This window comes from Cygnus olor, chromosome 5, assembly GCF_009769625.2.
Source record: "Cygnus olor isolate bCygOlo1 chromosome 5, bCygOlo1.pri.v2, whole genome shotgun sequence".
Taxonomy (NCBI): Eukaryota; Metazoa; Chordata; class Aves; order Anseriformes; family Anatidae; genus Cygnus; species Cygnus olor.
In genome coordinates, this window is record NC_049173.1 from 2,404,177 (window position 1) to 2,419,593 (window position 15,417).

A 15,417-nucleotide genomic window follows, 5' to 3' on the forward strand; every position below is an offset into this window, starting at 1 on the left:
AGCAGCTTATTTAATATCGTTTAACTGTGAAACACGAGTCCCTCTGAAATGAGCGGTTACCTGAAACCAAAATATCAAGTTGGAGAAAGGATCTTTTAAAAAATACACAAATGCTATAAGCTTTCAAATGCTGTTGATGGCTCAAGAAATGAGCCATCATTTACATCATTTACATTTACAGCTACATCATCTGTTCTACCGATATCTGAAAAGTTGATCGGCTCCTGGCTGTCTTATCCCTTGTGGGAGGATAACATGATCCTGCCTGGATTTGGAAATTACTGCCAGATTTGGAAATCTGGGTGGACAGAGGCTGAAAAATCGCCACAGGTCTCGTTCTCCTTTAGTACCATGTGGAAGGAGTAACGACTCCATCAGATGCTGATGGCCCCATCAGCTCCAAGGCAGTGTCTCTCTGATGGCACCTCCAAGGCAGGGCTGGGGACAGGGTGAGCACAGGGGTTGCTACCAACACAAGCAGCCCTGACATCCTGATGGCGCCTGAAGACGAAGTTCGTCATCCTCAGAGGATTTTTCTGGGATCTCATCACCTAGTGCAGCAGTAAGTCATTCAGTTTGCTGAGCAAGTGGGTAGACACTTCCTGGAGAAGTGAACTCAAAGTACCTAATAATATTCCAGCTTCCAGTGGAATTCCTCCAGAGTCTGAAGGTAAATTCCCTTCCTCTTTGAAGTGTGTCCTATTTTTTATTGGCATGCATAATGCCTGCTTTCACGGTTTCCACTCATCTGAATGAGTTTAACAGCTTGCCTGAGTGCAAGATAAAAGGTTTGGAAATTCAGAAAGCATTTTACAAAATGTTCTCTTTTATTCTGCAGTAAGTTTGGGGAACAGGAAGCTTTTGAGCTAGGCAAGGTACTAAAGTCAGTGCAGACAAATGAAGCCAAGACATCTTTGCAGGGGTGTTTCCAGCAAAAGGCTGGGCTTTTTAGCAATTTTCTCTGAGGTATCTGGTCTCTAGAGCACCCAGGATGTTGTGGGCTTGGGGGAGGACTCCAGGGAGCCACCTGCTCCATGGGGAGCCAGCACCCAGCACAGCATCCCCGGGCATTCCCCATCCACGTGGGTACCGGTGTGCAGCTGGGGGTGGCACAGGTCAACATTTTAACCTCATCTGGACCCCTTCAGCCAGCTGCGGGAACTGAACTGAGCCTGACCACAGGGCCTGGGTATCCAGCCAAGGCTCAGACCAGCAGATCCCAGGGGAACCTTCTCGTTTGCCTTTCCCCATCGCCCCAAGCAGAGCCTTTGGACTACACAGTGCAAGAGTGAACAGTACTTGAGCCTTAACGGATCCAGAAAGAGCCACGCACTTCTCCTTCCCACTGACTCAGGGGTTGTGCTGGGAAGCTGGAACAGACCCCAAGATATTACACACAGAGTGCTGCACAGACAAGGGCGTTTTGGCAGCTGGTGGGGCAGATCCAAGGGGGACCATCAAGGGAGGATGTTAACCTCTCTGAAATGTGGGGGGGGCATTTTGCCTGTTCTCCACCAGCAGAAGCAGAGACATTTGCAAGGGGAGCAACAGGAAGGCTGTTGACAAGAGTCAGGTGAACGGTGCAGGGAGGGAAGCAGAGGAGGACCTGGCTCACAGGAACAGCAGCCCAGAAGGCGAGGGGCAGGACCATTTCCAAAGGCTACCTGCCAGAGCACATCTGCTTTAACACCCCTGAACAAAGCAGCGCTGCTCCATTTCATTTACAACCCGCTAAATAACAGTGCGGTGCTATCTGCTGTGTACAAACACAGTCATAAAAGCAGATTAATGCACAGCCAACCAGCAATATCCGTTTTTTTTCTTCAAAAACACAGTATCTGTTCCCTAACAATAACAACATTCTCTCTGAATCTCACCCTGTCGTGTATTTCAACGCCTTGGTTAAGCAAAGCATGGCTTTGTACTCCCGGGGACTGCAGCTTCTCCTTAGTCAGCTGGCAGTCCCAGTGACCCTGCACATCAATACGCACATTTGCTTACAGGGCTATAATATTTGTTTCCGGTCAACAGATTTCCAATTACAGCTCACAAAGAATGTTATTTTTTCTTACCCACATACCACTATTTTGTCAGAGAGAGAGAGAGAGAGAGAGAAGCTTCATAAATCTTCTAAACAGCTTGCATGGGGTAAAGGCCCCAAATATGCCAAACCATGCCAGACCTCTCGGAAAGTTTTTGCACTACTTTTTGGTTTGGGTAACACATCCCATAGTGCTTCTCAAGAGCTTTTTATTTTTAGTGTCTACATTTTAGAAAGATTTTGCTATTTCAAACTAACTTGGTTTCTTCTCTTATTTTTTTTTTTTAAGGTAGGGTAAAGGGGAGAAATCCCATTAAGTCATAGTTTGGAGAATTACTGAATTCTTCTCTTCTTTTCCCAGCGAAAACAACAAAAAAAGAACAGCTATCTAATAACTTTTAAAGGGACTCTGTGGACTCAGCCCTTTTCATGAACAGACTTCCATAGGTTTTGCTGGGTATTTTTTTCTTAAGCTTCAATTATTGAAAGCACATATATTTTGTAGGGATGTGAACTACTCTTGCAAGCAGATGCCCAAGTGGTTACAGTGCAGCTAGAGTAATAAATATGCAGAGCAGCTCCACGTATTGATTTCAGACCATGGGAGAAGAGTGCATCAGCATAGCCTGCAGATATTTGGCAGACTTTTGCTGTCAAATTCAAAGCCCAGGAAGCTATTGTCGTATCTTTGAGGGCTTTTGTCCTGCCCAGCCAGATTCTTGGCTCGCTGTTTGGCTGGGAGCCCACAGCAGGTTTGGGTAATTGAACTTTTCCTCGAAGAATAACACAACCCAGCCTTGAGGCCAGGCAGAACCTTGGCTGGAGTCATGGGTCCAGCACCAAGGAGAAAAGAGAAAGGGTTTGCTTCCAGGTTTCCTTCCACCCTCCGAGCGCCTCCTGTGAGCAGATGCTACATTCCAACGGGGCGACCAACGCTATCCTGCCTCCCTTCGCATCCTGGTGCGTAGTGCGAGGTGCTGCTTTGACAGTTCACTCTAGAAACCAGGGATACATGCACAGGTGTCAGCAAACCCTTGATACGGCTGAAAAAAAGACCACTCAGAAGCTCAGCGCTGAAGCAGTGCTGGAAGCTTGGCTGGACTCGGTAGGGGTGCTTAGCTTGTAGCATGGTAGTGCTTTAGGCTTCATGGACAACAAAACCACTAGATGCTGACTGCTGGGATAAAAGAATGCTGACAATATTTCTAATTAAAACTATGTCATTTTTAGCACCTTCTAAATGTGTTTTTTTTTCTAGCAGGCACACCAGGACTGCTCAAAGGCTGAGGGAGATGAAGCCCAAGAAGCGCTATGTAGAGAGTCAGAGCTGGTGGTGCCACGGGCTCGTGACCCACGAGGCTGCACCAAGACACGTAGGGCTTTCTGTCACTTCACTGCCCTGCCAGCACCCCTCGGTGTGAGGGGATGCTGTGAGATTTGGCACCCGGGGACACTCCATAGCATCCACCTCAGGCACGCTGTTTAGCTACGTGTGCTCTAGAGGGAGCTGGGAAGTCTGAACGCTTCTTGTTTAAACAAAGAAAGCTTGTTTGATGTGGAAAATGCTTCAGAGGCGATGGTGAGGAAAAAAGATAGAAGAAAGAAAGGAAAAAGGTAAGTAATTTAGATTGTCAATTACAGAGGGGGAGGGTGGGGAGGATGGGGGAAATGACACGACAATGCCTCAGACATAAAGAAGCAGTAATTTAATCATTCATGCATTTTAAAAATATGTTTGGGGGGGATTAAGAAAGGGTCTGTGATTCAAGAGACTTAGGTTTTCCTCCCAGTTTTGGCATGTCCTTTTCTGAGGAAACATGTTTTGAGGAATGACGTGCCTAACTGCGTTAACCTTCATTTGTAAGTGAGATGCTTTAACAGGCAAACTCGCACAAATGCCAGGAGCCTCAATTCATTCCGGTCTGCATCCTAAGATCCAAAACAAGGTGTCCCATGGGAAAACATTATCTTGAATTATTATTTTTCAAGGTACAAGACGAGCTCTGCATAGATCATGCTAGAAAAGTCAGTTCCCCACAGAAGACTTCAAAGCTGAAATCCTTAGAGGTAGGCATGAGTAGGAAAGGGGAGGAAAGAGTGATCCCAGTCCTGGCTTTATGGCATCCACAGCTGTCATCCAGTGGGTGATGCCTGGTTGATTACTGTGTTACAGCAGCGTGAGCATTTCAGGCACAACTGAGTTGGTCCTCCCCCATCTTGAGTAAGAATCTAGCCAAGAAGTCAGAATGAGGAGATGAAGTAATATTATGGTTTGGTATATATAAAATGGGTCAGTAATATATGGTTCAGTACTCCCCCATTTCCTAACCTTTACTTACTTTTGCACTGAAGTGAAGTCCATCTCTCACAAAGCTTAAATATCACAGAGAGCTAAACTCCTAAGAATCTCACACGACTTATTAGAGGAAAAAATATATATATTTGCATCTGTATATATGCAATATTATGCAAATGTATATAAAACACATGTTCCTAAATAATACACAAGACCTCCATCAACCATCATTTGAAGCGCCCAGGGTGAGCTCCCCATGCACAGCATTCCCCTCCAGCCGCAGCCAGCATTTTCCCCATATCCTCACACAATGCATGACTCTGCTCCTGTTTAGGGAATGGAAAATGCATCAAAAGGCAAATGACGCAGACCCTACACCAAGAGACATGCATGCAGGTGGGTCAGGACAGCACTTGAGAGCTCTTCCTGGGAGGACAGCCACTTGCAACAGGAGTACAAACAACACCATGCAATTAATTACCCATTCAGTTTTTTGCCCAGACCATTTATCAGCCTTTCCAACAGCTTCCAGATGATGTTTCCAAGACCATTTTTTTAAAGACCATCCTACCTACCCTATTTGGGGTGAGTAAAGGAGCTTGGTAATACAGCCAACCTGGCACAGTCAGCTCCGATGCCAAAGGACTGTCACAGGTGTATTTTACTATGAGTATAGTGATGGCCCCAGGGCCCTGGACAAGAGGTTGAAGGTTTTATCCAGCCCCTTCAGCACCCAGCATGTGCCAACAAAGCGTTCTCACAAGCTGAAAATTGCTCATGGAAAATATGCAGAAAGTGGAAATAATTGTGCGGCAGTTTACAGACCAGCGATGAAAAAAGGACCTTTAAGGGTTTTGTTCCTGTTCTACCACAATCTGTAGCAAATCTAGGGAAGAAGGGTATAAAATAAATTACCAAATGTCACCAGTGCGCTAAATGTCTCATTACACCACTATTGAGACTTACAAGGTCTTTTTACAGACTTGTTCACATCCTATCAAAGGATTCCCTCCCAAATCCACATCTAAGACACTTACAATCTTCCTATTTACTGCGCATTTATGCAGGCATGTGTGGACACTTCCCCTCCACCCCAAACCTGTCAGCAGATGCACCTGCTTAACAGAAACGGAACAGTGTTTTCCCAGATCCTGTGCAACGAAAGCTTTTGTGTTCTTTGATTACTGGGAAAGACTGTGAGACATTTTGAAAAATGAAAAGGAGCAATAAAATTTTCATAGAAATTCATAATGAGTTCAGCTTGATAGCTGTTAACACGGCCAATATGGATCTTACTTTATTCAGCAGCTCCCTTCTAAGATGTAAAACACTGTGTGTGACAGCAGATGCTCGAATACCAAGGTACCACAGGAAAGACAGCAAAACCCAGGCACCTCCTCACTGCTCGCAGCAAGCGCCTCGGGCCTCTCAGTGTCAATGCAGACTCTCACCTACTACCACCCGTGGGGTTGGTCCTTGCACCTCTGCTGTGCTGGAAAAGACGTCCTCACCATAAATTAATGCAAACTCATCAGGAAGAAAAAGCGTGAGCAGCTTCTGCAGGTCCACAGCTCTTCCCTACCCTCACGCTGCATGTACTCCATGAGGCACGGTGCACGTGGTCTCAGCTCACACGGATCTCCTCTCAAGAGGTTCAAGGCTCGGGGAGGCTCCACTCCACTTCCAAGCAAGATGTGCTACAGGAGGGAGTTGTTTTATCATCATCTTTCTGCCTCCTCGATGAATTAAATCCCCTCCCCTAAGGAAAATCACGAGGGAGATACACCCATAGATTCTTCTTCCCCTGCCTCAAGTATTTACGCTGCGATTCTCTTAAAAGAACATAATAAAGACATACAACCAGGGACTGCGATAGGAAAAAGAAAGACTAATACAACCAGATGGCTTTTTGTAGCTTTTACAGATGAGTCAGGGTGCATTTCATATAGCGACAAATGGACAGAGCAGCCAAGTAATGACTTCTTTGTGCCCTGAATTCAAATGCTGGTTCTCGTAAGCTGTTTGCTCGAGTACTCAAGTGTGGTCTGTGCTTTGTCGGATGATTCCTACAATACTTCAGAAAAAATATATATATGTACGTAAAAAAAAATGCAGCAGAGGGAAGAAGTAGGCGGATGGACAGGAGGAAAAAGCAGTGTTATGCAAGCAAACCAGCGTTTCTGTCCATAACACTGATGACCCGTTTCTTGCCCATGTCTCCAATTACTCTGGCTCTGCAATGGCTCCACACAGAGGCAGCACAGAAGAGGCAGCAGCTCGGCTCCTCTGCCCTCATCATAACCTCGCACAGCTCTTGCCCAGCATTTATGGTCTGGTACATCTCAGAGCCAAGCTCCCTGGGCTTCTGCCAAAAGCTTTTTTTTTTCTTTTTATAAATCTGTTCAATGCCAGTTTAATTATTCTCATGGAGTGTGAAAGAAAACATTTGTGTCCTATGACCAGCACTGTCGGTCTTGGAAGAGGACGAAGCATCCCGGTGTATTTGAAGAAAAGAGGAACTAGCAGCAACAAGTTGAAAGGAGCAGACAGGACTCTGATTTCATTTATCCCTAAAAATTCAGAGATTCACTCCTTTCTGCACAGCTACTGCCTTGAATTTGTGCTGCCACCAGCATGCTGAGCAGACAATTCATTACCTCAAGTTCTGGATTTCTTATGCAGCTTGATGCACGGAGTGCGCATTGTGCACCGGTGCCAGGAGGTCTGAAGCCTGTTCAAAAGGGAAAAGGAAAGCACCTGGAGAACGTTATAAGAAACGTATCATTTGTGACTGAAATGGAATGCAGTCTGTACCCTCTCGTAGGCTGCTCACAGCACAGGGCTCTAGCACTGTATTTACATACAGGCTTCATAGGGCTAAAAAATTCTAAGCACCTTTAGATTGCCCACATCCAATATGGCCTTAAAAAAAAAAAGGCAGAAAAGTCAAGTAATTTAAGTATTTTATTATCTGCTTTGGGTGTATTATTGTGGGGTTTTTTTGCACATAAGGGTGTAGGAGTTTAAGTCTGCCCCTTGGAGAAACACAGAGCTTGAAATCTTATTTAAAACTATTGTATTATTGAGCAAAGGGGTTGCTTCTCTTCAGCTTTTCACAAGTTTCTACAAATGTTACTGTGGACTAAGATGTTTCCTGCACCATGCATAAATGTTCCCTTTGTGCTAAAGTCAACGTCAGTGGGAATTAATCCCTGGTTTTACATCCCATGATGACACCAGGCAAAGGAAACTCAAGCCCCAGTGCAAAAATCCATCTAAACCAAATGAAAGGCTGAACTTTCACAGCCTACCTGAGCAAACCTACAACGGCAAGACAACATTTCAGCAAAGGAAAACTTTTCCCTGGTGCTTCCACGGGAAAAAATGTCAATAGCAGTCCAACTAGCTGCCCAAGCACAGCAATACAGCCTGGGGAATGTAAGGCTGCTTTGTCTGGACTTTAAGGAATTGGAGTCAGCAAGGAATGCAGAACATTTTCTACCTCTAAGAGAGACCAAAAGTCAGAAGTTCTGCTGTTGGCTATCCTCACTCATCTGGAAATAATGATCTTCACATGAAATTTAGGGAATTTTTGTTTTAATTTAACGTTGTTTTGCTTGCATAACACTGCATTTTCCTCCTGTCTTTTTTTTTTTTTTTTTTAATTTAGGGAATTTTGTTCTTAAAGATCAGTCTTATTGAAAAAATGGCAATGCTGATTAGAGGTGAAGTACAATAGGAGCAAATTCTTCTTGTCTGCCACCAGCTTGACTTGGGTTTGGGGGACAGCATCCAGGCTCTCCTGAAGTAAGTGGGCTCTTATTATCTGATTATTCTATACTGCACAATCAGGCTGGACCAGTCCTAACAGGGCCAAGTCCCCCTGGCACAGAGTAGAACACAGGGACACCAGAAGAGGCTTGAGAAGAAACAAGGCACACATTAGCACCACACATGGCTCAGACAGCTCTACCGAGCAGCTCAGAGCTGGGACACGGCTCCCAGAATCCTGCCCTAGAATCCCTGCATTTTGCCTCCAAAATAAATGGGGAAAACCAGCTGGCAAGCTATGAAGCACTCCCCTTCGCTAGCTAATACCCAGCTAACACCCGCAGCTTCCCTGGCAGCAGGGAGAGCAGAACTCCTCTCCTCTCCCTCCAGCCATCGCAGAGCTCGACGCCAGGGTTGAGCCTGTCGCACCAGCTCTGACAGCAGATGAAGAGGGAGAGATGAAATGAATCACTGCCTGTAGGCACCTGGCGAGGACTTATTTTAGGAGGGCATGAGTCACTGCCTGGCTGTGCCTCCGAGGAGAGCTGTGGCGCAGACCAAGCCCTCGCCACGCACTGCTGATGTCAGACGGGAGGAGTGACATCCACGGGGCCAGGAATAGCCCGCCAATACTGATGCAAGGGCAGGGACTGGTGCTCAGAGCTGCACAACAGCCCCACGGTGGTTTTTTGGTAGGGCTTCAAGCATGAATCCAAGCTGTAATTGCCCGTCTGTATTGGGAAAACGAAGTGGTGGTGATGAGAGAGGAGCTGTCATGGTCCACGCGACCATGGGAGCAGGGCCAGCAGAGGAGTTTCAATGGTGCTCCCTCAAAGCAAACAGCACAGGGACAAGGAGAGACATTTCCACCAGCAATCTGTCACCACCTCCATTTGTAGCAACCAAGGAGAAGCTTCCCTTGCTGGACTGGCTTAAACTGAGTAACCATTACAGCAGCAAGGAATTACCCATCCCTTGTCACCTCGCTCTGCTGCAGCCAAATTTGCTCCTCTTCTCCAGCCCATCATAAACAACAAATAACAAAAATATCTTTGCAGTCTTTTTTCCAGCTGAACAGAGGTTTCATTAGTAATTAAACAGTGCCCACATTTTAAAACAGATAGAAACCATTCAAAAAAGAAAATAAAAGCCAAGGTTCAAGTTTATAATGATAAACTCCTCAGCAAGAGGCAGAATGACCAGCCCCTGTCCACAGAAACGATGTCCAGAAGCAGTAGCATATTGATATTCTCAGTATCAAGAAACTCTGAAACCAAACTCAACCACAGAGTTCACAACATGGTCTCTGCTGGCTTTAAGCCCATCTTCAGCATAATAGACAGGAAACCGTGTACCACAAGCTAAATATCACTCCTCTACTCTTTAGACTCATAATTTACTACATCTTTCCTCACTGATAATGGATGTCCAATGCCACAACTGATGGATGTACAAAAAAAAAAGCCTGAAATGGAGCATTTTCACAGCTGAAGGTGAGCCCACCACCCAGCTGTGAGGTGTGCCCTAAGCGTGATGCACAGAGCTCCCGACCCCATTGCCGCCACACCACAGCCCCAGAGCAGCGCCTGGTCGGACAGGGAGCAGGCCAAGCTCGTGCTGTGAACCCCAATTGTGTGGGATGTCTGCTGGCGGGACAAATGGAAAGGGAACGCCATTCCCTTTGTGCACCCTTAGGGAACTGGATTTTCCTTCACATCTGGGATGGCATCACCCTTATGGCCTTTGCAACCCTTTCCATTACAATATGGTCTCTGCCGCACGTCCCTCCCGATGTTACCACGCTTCCATTGGTGCAAGGAGGCAGCAGCAGCTAATGTTTCAGTAGTCGTTTTGCAGGCTCTTTCGTTAAGCGCTTCTGTTGATGTTGCAAGAAGTAATCACACACTATTACCAGGCCCAGTCACAACACGCAGCCACACACTCCTCTTTCCATCAACAAACTGATTTCATAGCAACAACAACATCTGCGCTTCAGCCTTTCAAAGCAGGGACAATTACCATCTCATTTCTCTGTCTGCGATGGAGAAGATGCAGAAGGGCCAGCTAGGCTGGGGATATCAGCACCTGGAAAGGTGCCCGCGTGGCTTTTACCGGGGACATCAGGAGAGGTGCCACCTCCTCCCACAGACGGACGGAGAGCCCTTTGTGCCTCATTCCCAAGCAGCTGTGTGTAAGTGCAGGGAGCAGCACCCAGCTCGGGGGATCTGGATTCACCCCAGCCAAGGATAACAGGCAGATGAGCACACTGCACAGCACCACTGCCTATGTCTGGGTCCCACAGCCAGCTGCCCGCCTGGGTCAGGATGCAGGGCAGCAGCCACGACACACAGCAGGAGCACAGGGAGCCTCACTGCTGGCCCTGAAGTCACCTCGTGTTCAGGAAAATAAAACACATTGCTTTGCTTCACAGCCCTGCAAGCCCAAACTACTTTTAGTACATGACAACCTGCCTGTGCCTCAGAAATCCCCCGCACCCAAAGACTCCCCGGTTCGGAGGTGAGGACGACGCACGATCAGCTTACTGCAGCTCAGCAAGTTGACACCAGCACCAGAACCATGAAGGTCACCCGCGTCTGTCCCCCTGAGTCACAACAAAGCCAGGGGATGTCATGTAGCACAAGCCTTGCTCGTTGAGGCTTGCAAACGGGACGTTGCCAATCTGCTGCGAGCTCAACATTTACACACAGGCAGTGACAGAGGCTCTGCTGACACCCGGCGACTTGTTCAACTCCGCTTTAATCGCACGGCTGCTCGCACACAGAGCTGCGGGAGCTGCGTGGTGCCTGTTCCACACATCCGTGTTTGCAGATGCTTGTTAGCACAGCGGGGAAGACGAGCTGGAGCATTTTCTTTCTTTTTCCCTCCCCACTGTATTCAGGGCTGCTGAAATTGTAGAAAAGCCTCGCAAAGCCCCAGTTAATGATTTTCGTTTTAATCACAAAGGTTCACCAGAAAGATACTCAGGCAAAAAGTCTTTATCATCACAAGAAATCTAATACAAATGGAAACTGCAGCTTTTCTTTGAAAGGCAGTACGCTCTTGGACTGTCACAAAAGAACACAAAGTACAGGCTTGCTTGTATAGACCATGTATCTTCACGTAGAGGTAATTTATTACGGTATCGTGTCCAAAAAAAAAGAAAAAGCACCAGACCTGGAGAGAAGGAAAGGCATTTCTTGGAGCAGATGATTCAAGCAAGAGCTACAGCTACAGGAAAACACATCATGCAGATTCTTGTGAGCAGAAGGAGCCATCGCAATACTCCAACCTATTTATCTGTCATGGGCTGGACGTGTCTGAGCTGTTGCATGAGCAAAGAGTGAGAAACCACCTGCATTTATGACACTGCCACCTCCCAGGCTCCCTCCCCTCTCCTCATACCTGGCCCAGCACACCCAGCCACCAGCCCTGCCTCAAGCCCACCAACCCTTCCTCATATCAACACAGGGGATTTACCCCACAAGATTTCCCAAATCGCTCACCATCCCCAGGTCTGTTCATTCCCACCCACCACTCAAAACATCCCCAGGTCCTCCCTACACCAAAACATGACTGCACAGACATTCCCCTGCCCTCCAAGGAGCAGTTTCCCCTTCCTTCCTCCGAGCCTTTCCTTCCTCTAAGACAGCTGCAGGCCTGCTCAGACCCACCCATCTCTTAATTAGGTATCTGAGATAATTACGTCCCCATAGCTTCCTCCTGCATAATCTCCTCCCAACAGTATCTTTTAGAGAAGCACTGAATTTTCATGCCTGAATCATTTGTTTATTCTCTCATTTTCTTATGCTTCCTCTCCCAGAAAGAAAGTGTTAAAGCGAAGGAAAACTCTTCCCTAGACTCAGCTCCATCTCCACCCCTCTCCCTTCTCCTTGAGCGCCCCCCCCAGGAGGTGGCAGGCTTCAAGCCTTTACCCTTTCTGAGCTGAAATTCCTCTAATGCTGTAATGCACCCAGATTTGCCCAAACCCTGCCATTTTTTGCAACTCCATTAACCCCAGCCAGTTACCTGGGGAAGCCTCCAACATCCATCAGATGTCTGTAGAGCAGCTGAATAAAAATACCCCTGCAAACACACCACAAGGTCCCAGGCCACAAGGCCCCCTTGTGCAGGGTGCTGTGTGCATCTGTGGGTCCATCAGGTCCCACAGTGCAAGAAGGGATGCCAGGGTTTACTGCTCCCCCTCTTTTACGCAGTATCTTCCTCTCTTGCGAGATTAACTGTGCCTGAAACTTCGTGTCCTGACATTGTCTCTTAACGAGCCTCAAGTTTTAATGAAGACTGGAATTTTCTCAGTCATTATTTTTCCTTCCTGGTTGTTCAGGGTTTTTCCCCTATAGCACCCTATTAAGCTAAATCCATGCATTCATGCAGTAAACAACCCACTAACCAGGTCAATGCACATTATTCATTAATTATTCCAGAGCTCTGCTGCAGTCAGATTGACTCATTTTTTTTCCTCCTATTTCCCGTCCCTCTGCTCCCCATTTAAGCAGGGAAGGCAAAGCTCCCCTGCTGCCGGTCGCCAATTAAGGGCTCCTGCCCCATCGCTGCTGGGAGGCACAGCAGGGCCTGCACGACCCCATCTTGTAGCAGCAGGTAATTCCTGCACTGCCTCCGGTGCCCCTTTGCAGTCCCGCTTGGGAAGCCAAAGGCGGGACCATCACCTATTTGCTGCCTCTATTCCTAACGTGATGGGGTCGAGGGTATGAACCATCCACCCCAGAATCATCTTACAGGGTGTAAAGGAGCCAGATGCTTTGCTACTTCAGTTTCAGCTGGTTTTCACTTAGAGAGCAGCCCAGGGCCTTGGTTTCACCAGCTGTAACTCTGCTCTGCCTCCTAAAACATCCTGAAATTGGCCCTGGCAGCCCATCACTGACCAAGCCCCTTACTGCCACTTGCCACTGGTAACGCATCGCTGATAACACGTTCAGAGGGAGCCAACTGCTTGAGAACGCTCCTCCTCCTTACACATCCTCCTTTACTACACTGCTTAGAAGTTTTCATCTTCTCCTGTCAGGCTCTGGGTGTCACGCTTGTTTCTCTGCCATCTGCTAGCCATGATTTCACCTCGCATTTCCCTCAAAGCTGCCTCTGTGACTTGGCATTTCGTCAGCTTCGGAAGGAGACGTGCTCCTGCTGGAGCTGCTGCCCTCTTGGCCCCATCACTCCATTCGCTTTACCTTCCTTTCCAGACTGCTCCTGCTGAGGAGCTTGTCTGAGAGTTCACCCCAATTCAGAAGTCACACCTGCTGGATTTCTACCAGCACCAATAAGCCGTCAGCCCAAATTCTTCCCTTGTAAGGATTATTTTTTATTTTTTCCTTTGTGCACAACACCGGGCTTTGAGCTCCAGAGCTGTGCTACACGTTCTCCTCCCTCTTTAATTTCTCGACCTTTCCATGCTGGAGAGAAGAGTGCTGAAGGTGACGATAGTGTATTTTGTTTTCAGTCCCGAGGCATTTGCACAGATTGTGTTTGATTGCAGCCCTGTCCTCCTGTCCACCAGGGTTCAGTCTCCTATGAAATCCTCCTTCCTAACTTGCTGCAAGAATGGTTGATTAAAAAACAAATTAAGTTTCTCTGTGGGGTTAAACCCTGGCGTGTTGCTTACATTTAGTACTGCTCTCTTTCCTATAGGCTTTTCTTCTTCCCTGACACTTCCTATCAGCAGCAGAGACTTCTCCTGGCTTGTTATTTCAGATGGGCTGGGACTGGAACATCTATCCTGACAGGTGCCCTTGAGTACTCAATAAATTAAACAGCAGATATACCTTCATGTAGTCTGAACACAAGGGAACCACACTCTTTTTATATTTTTTCTTGAAGTATTGCCTTCCTGCACTTGTAGAAATGATATCGCAGCATCAAATGACTATATTAGAAGTGCTGCGATTACTTCATTGGGAGAGACTGCAGAGTCAGCCTCTAATAAAGACGTGTCATTTTGGCATGCTTAGATTGATAACGCACCGAGTGCTAGCATGGGCACCACGTCCCCACAGCACTACAGCTTAGCAGTACTGCTAAATGCTAGATGGCTAGGGCTGGGTAAATAAAGAATTCAGACTATTTTTGTGGAATTGCCATTAAATTTAAATGCAACTTGAAATTCAAGGCCTTGTGCAGCCCCTACTTATGATCCCACTGACTGTTTGCTCTTCATTGATGGTGAAGTGGCCAGCTCCCACAAACATCACAGCCATGGCAGAGGAGTGTATCCAAATGCAGCACAGATGCCTTGCATTAGTAAGTGGGGAGGATTTGGGAGCTGTGCTATTCTGAGCTTATTCTGTCCTTTCACAGACTTTCTAACAGCACCAATTGACTGAGTGATGCTGACGCAGCACCAAGCCATGTTGGGACACTTCTGGATCTTATCTATTTCATTCGCAGTGACTATCTGGCATTTTTTCTCCAGCAAACTGTCACTCCCAGAGTCTCAGAATGGGTTTCCTTACCTCTTTTGAAGAGCACTTGGGGGACCTGCAAGGTCTTATGGCCTAACTCTACTAAAGTATCTGGACTAGCCAACAAATGGTGTCAGCAAATGTTTGCTGTCTGCGTATCTGTAAAGATGTGGCACCATCAGTTTTAATGCCACCAGTGCAGGAAAGAAAGACTGATCCATGGAAGTGCTTGCTTCAGGGCATCATATAAAATCGTGGGATAAAGTGTGTGCTTGTAGCCCAAAGCTTCTATGACCTGAAGGATGAAATGGACCGCCTCTGATCCACAAGAGACGAGTGAAATTAAAAACGGTCTAGCAACTAGGTATCTGTAGGAACAGTAAAGGAGCTCCAAAAACAGAAGACCAGAAAAGGCACCCAGTATGTCAATAGTGTGGGAGGGATCTTAATCAGTGACTGGGGAAGTTGGGGGAGGCCTTCCCCTCTCAACAGTCTATGTTGACTCTTGTCCTTGTTGCCTGCTCAAGGCCTGTCCATCCTCATTACACCAAATCAGACCACTCTCGTGAATCCCACCAGCAAAGGGGAATAAGCGTGTCCATATGTGTGCACACGTATATACAAATGCACTAGGAAGCCACCAAAATCCTTCCAGGACAGATGACATTGCCCAACAGGCCACCTCCACTGGATTGCCATGTTTTGGGATAGGAATTATCCCTGCTGCATCCAACACAGGGCAGCACAAGGATAAGTTACAAGATTAAGGCTGAGTCAACATGCAAATCCATAAAAATGAGTAACAGGAGAAAAGCACATTTAATTAGCCTCAAACAAAACCCAAAACCTTCCCTTTCCACTTTTTCCTGTGCATTTTA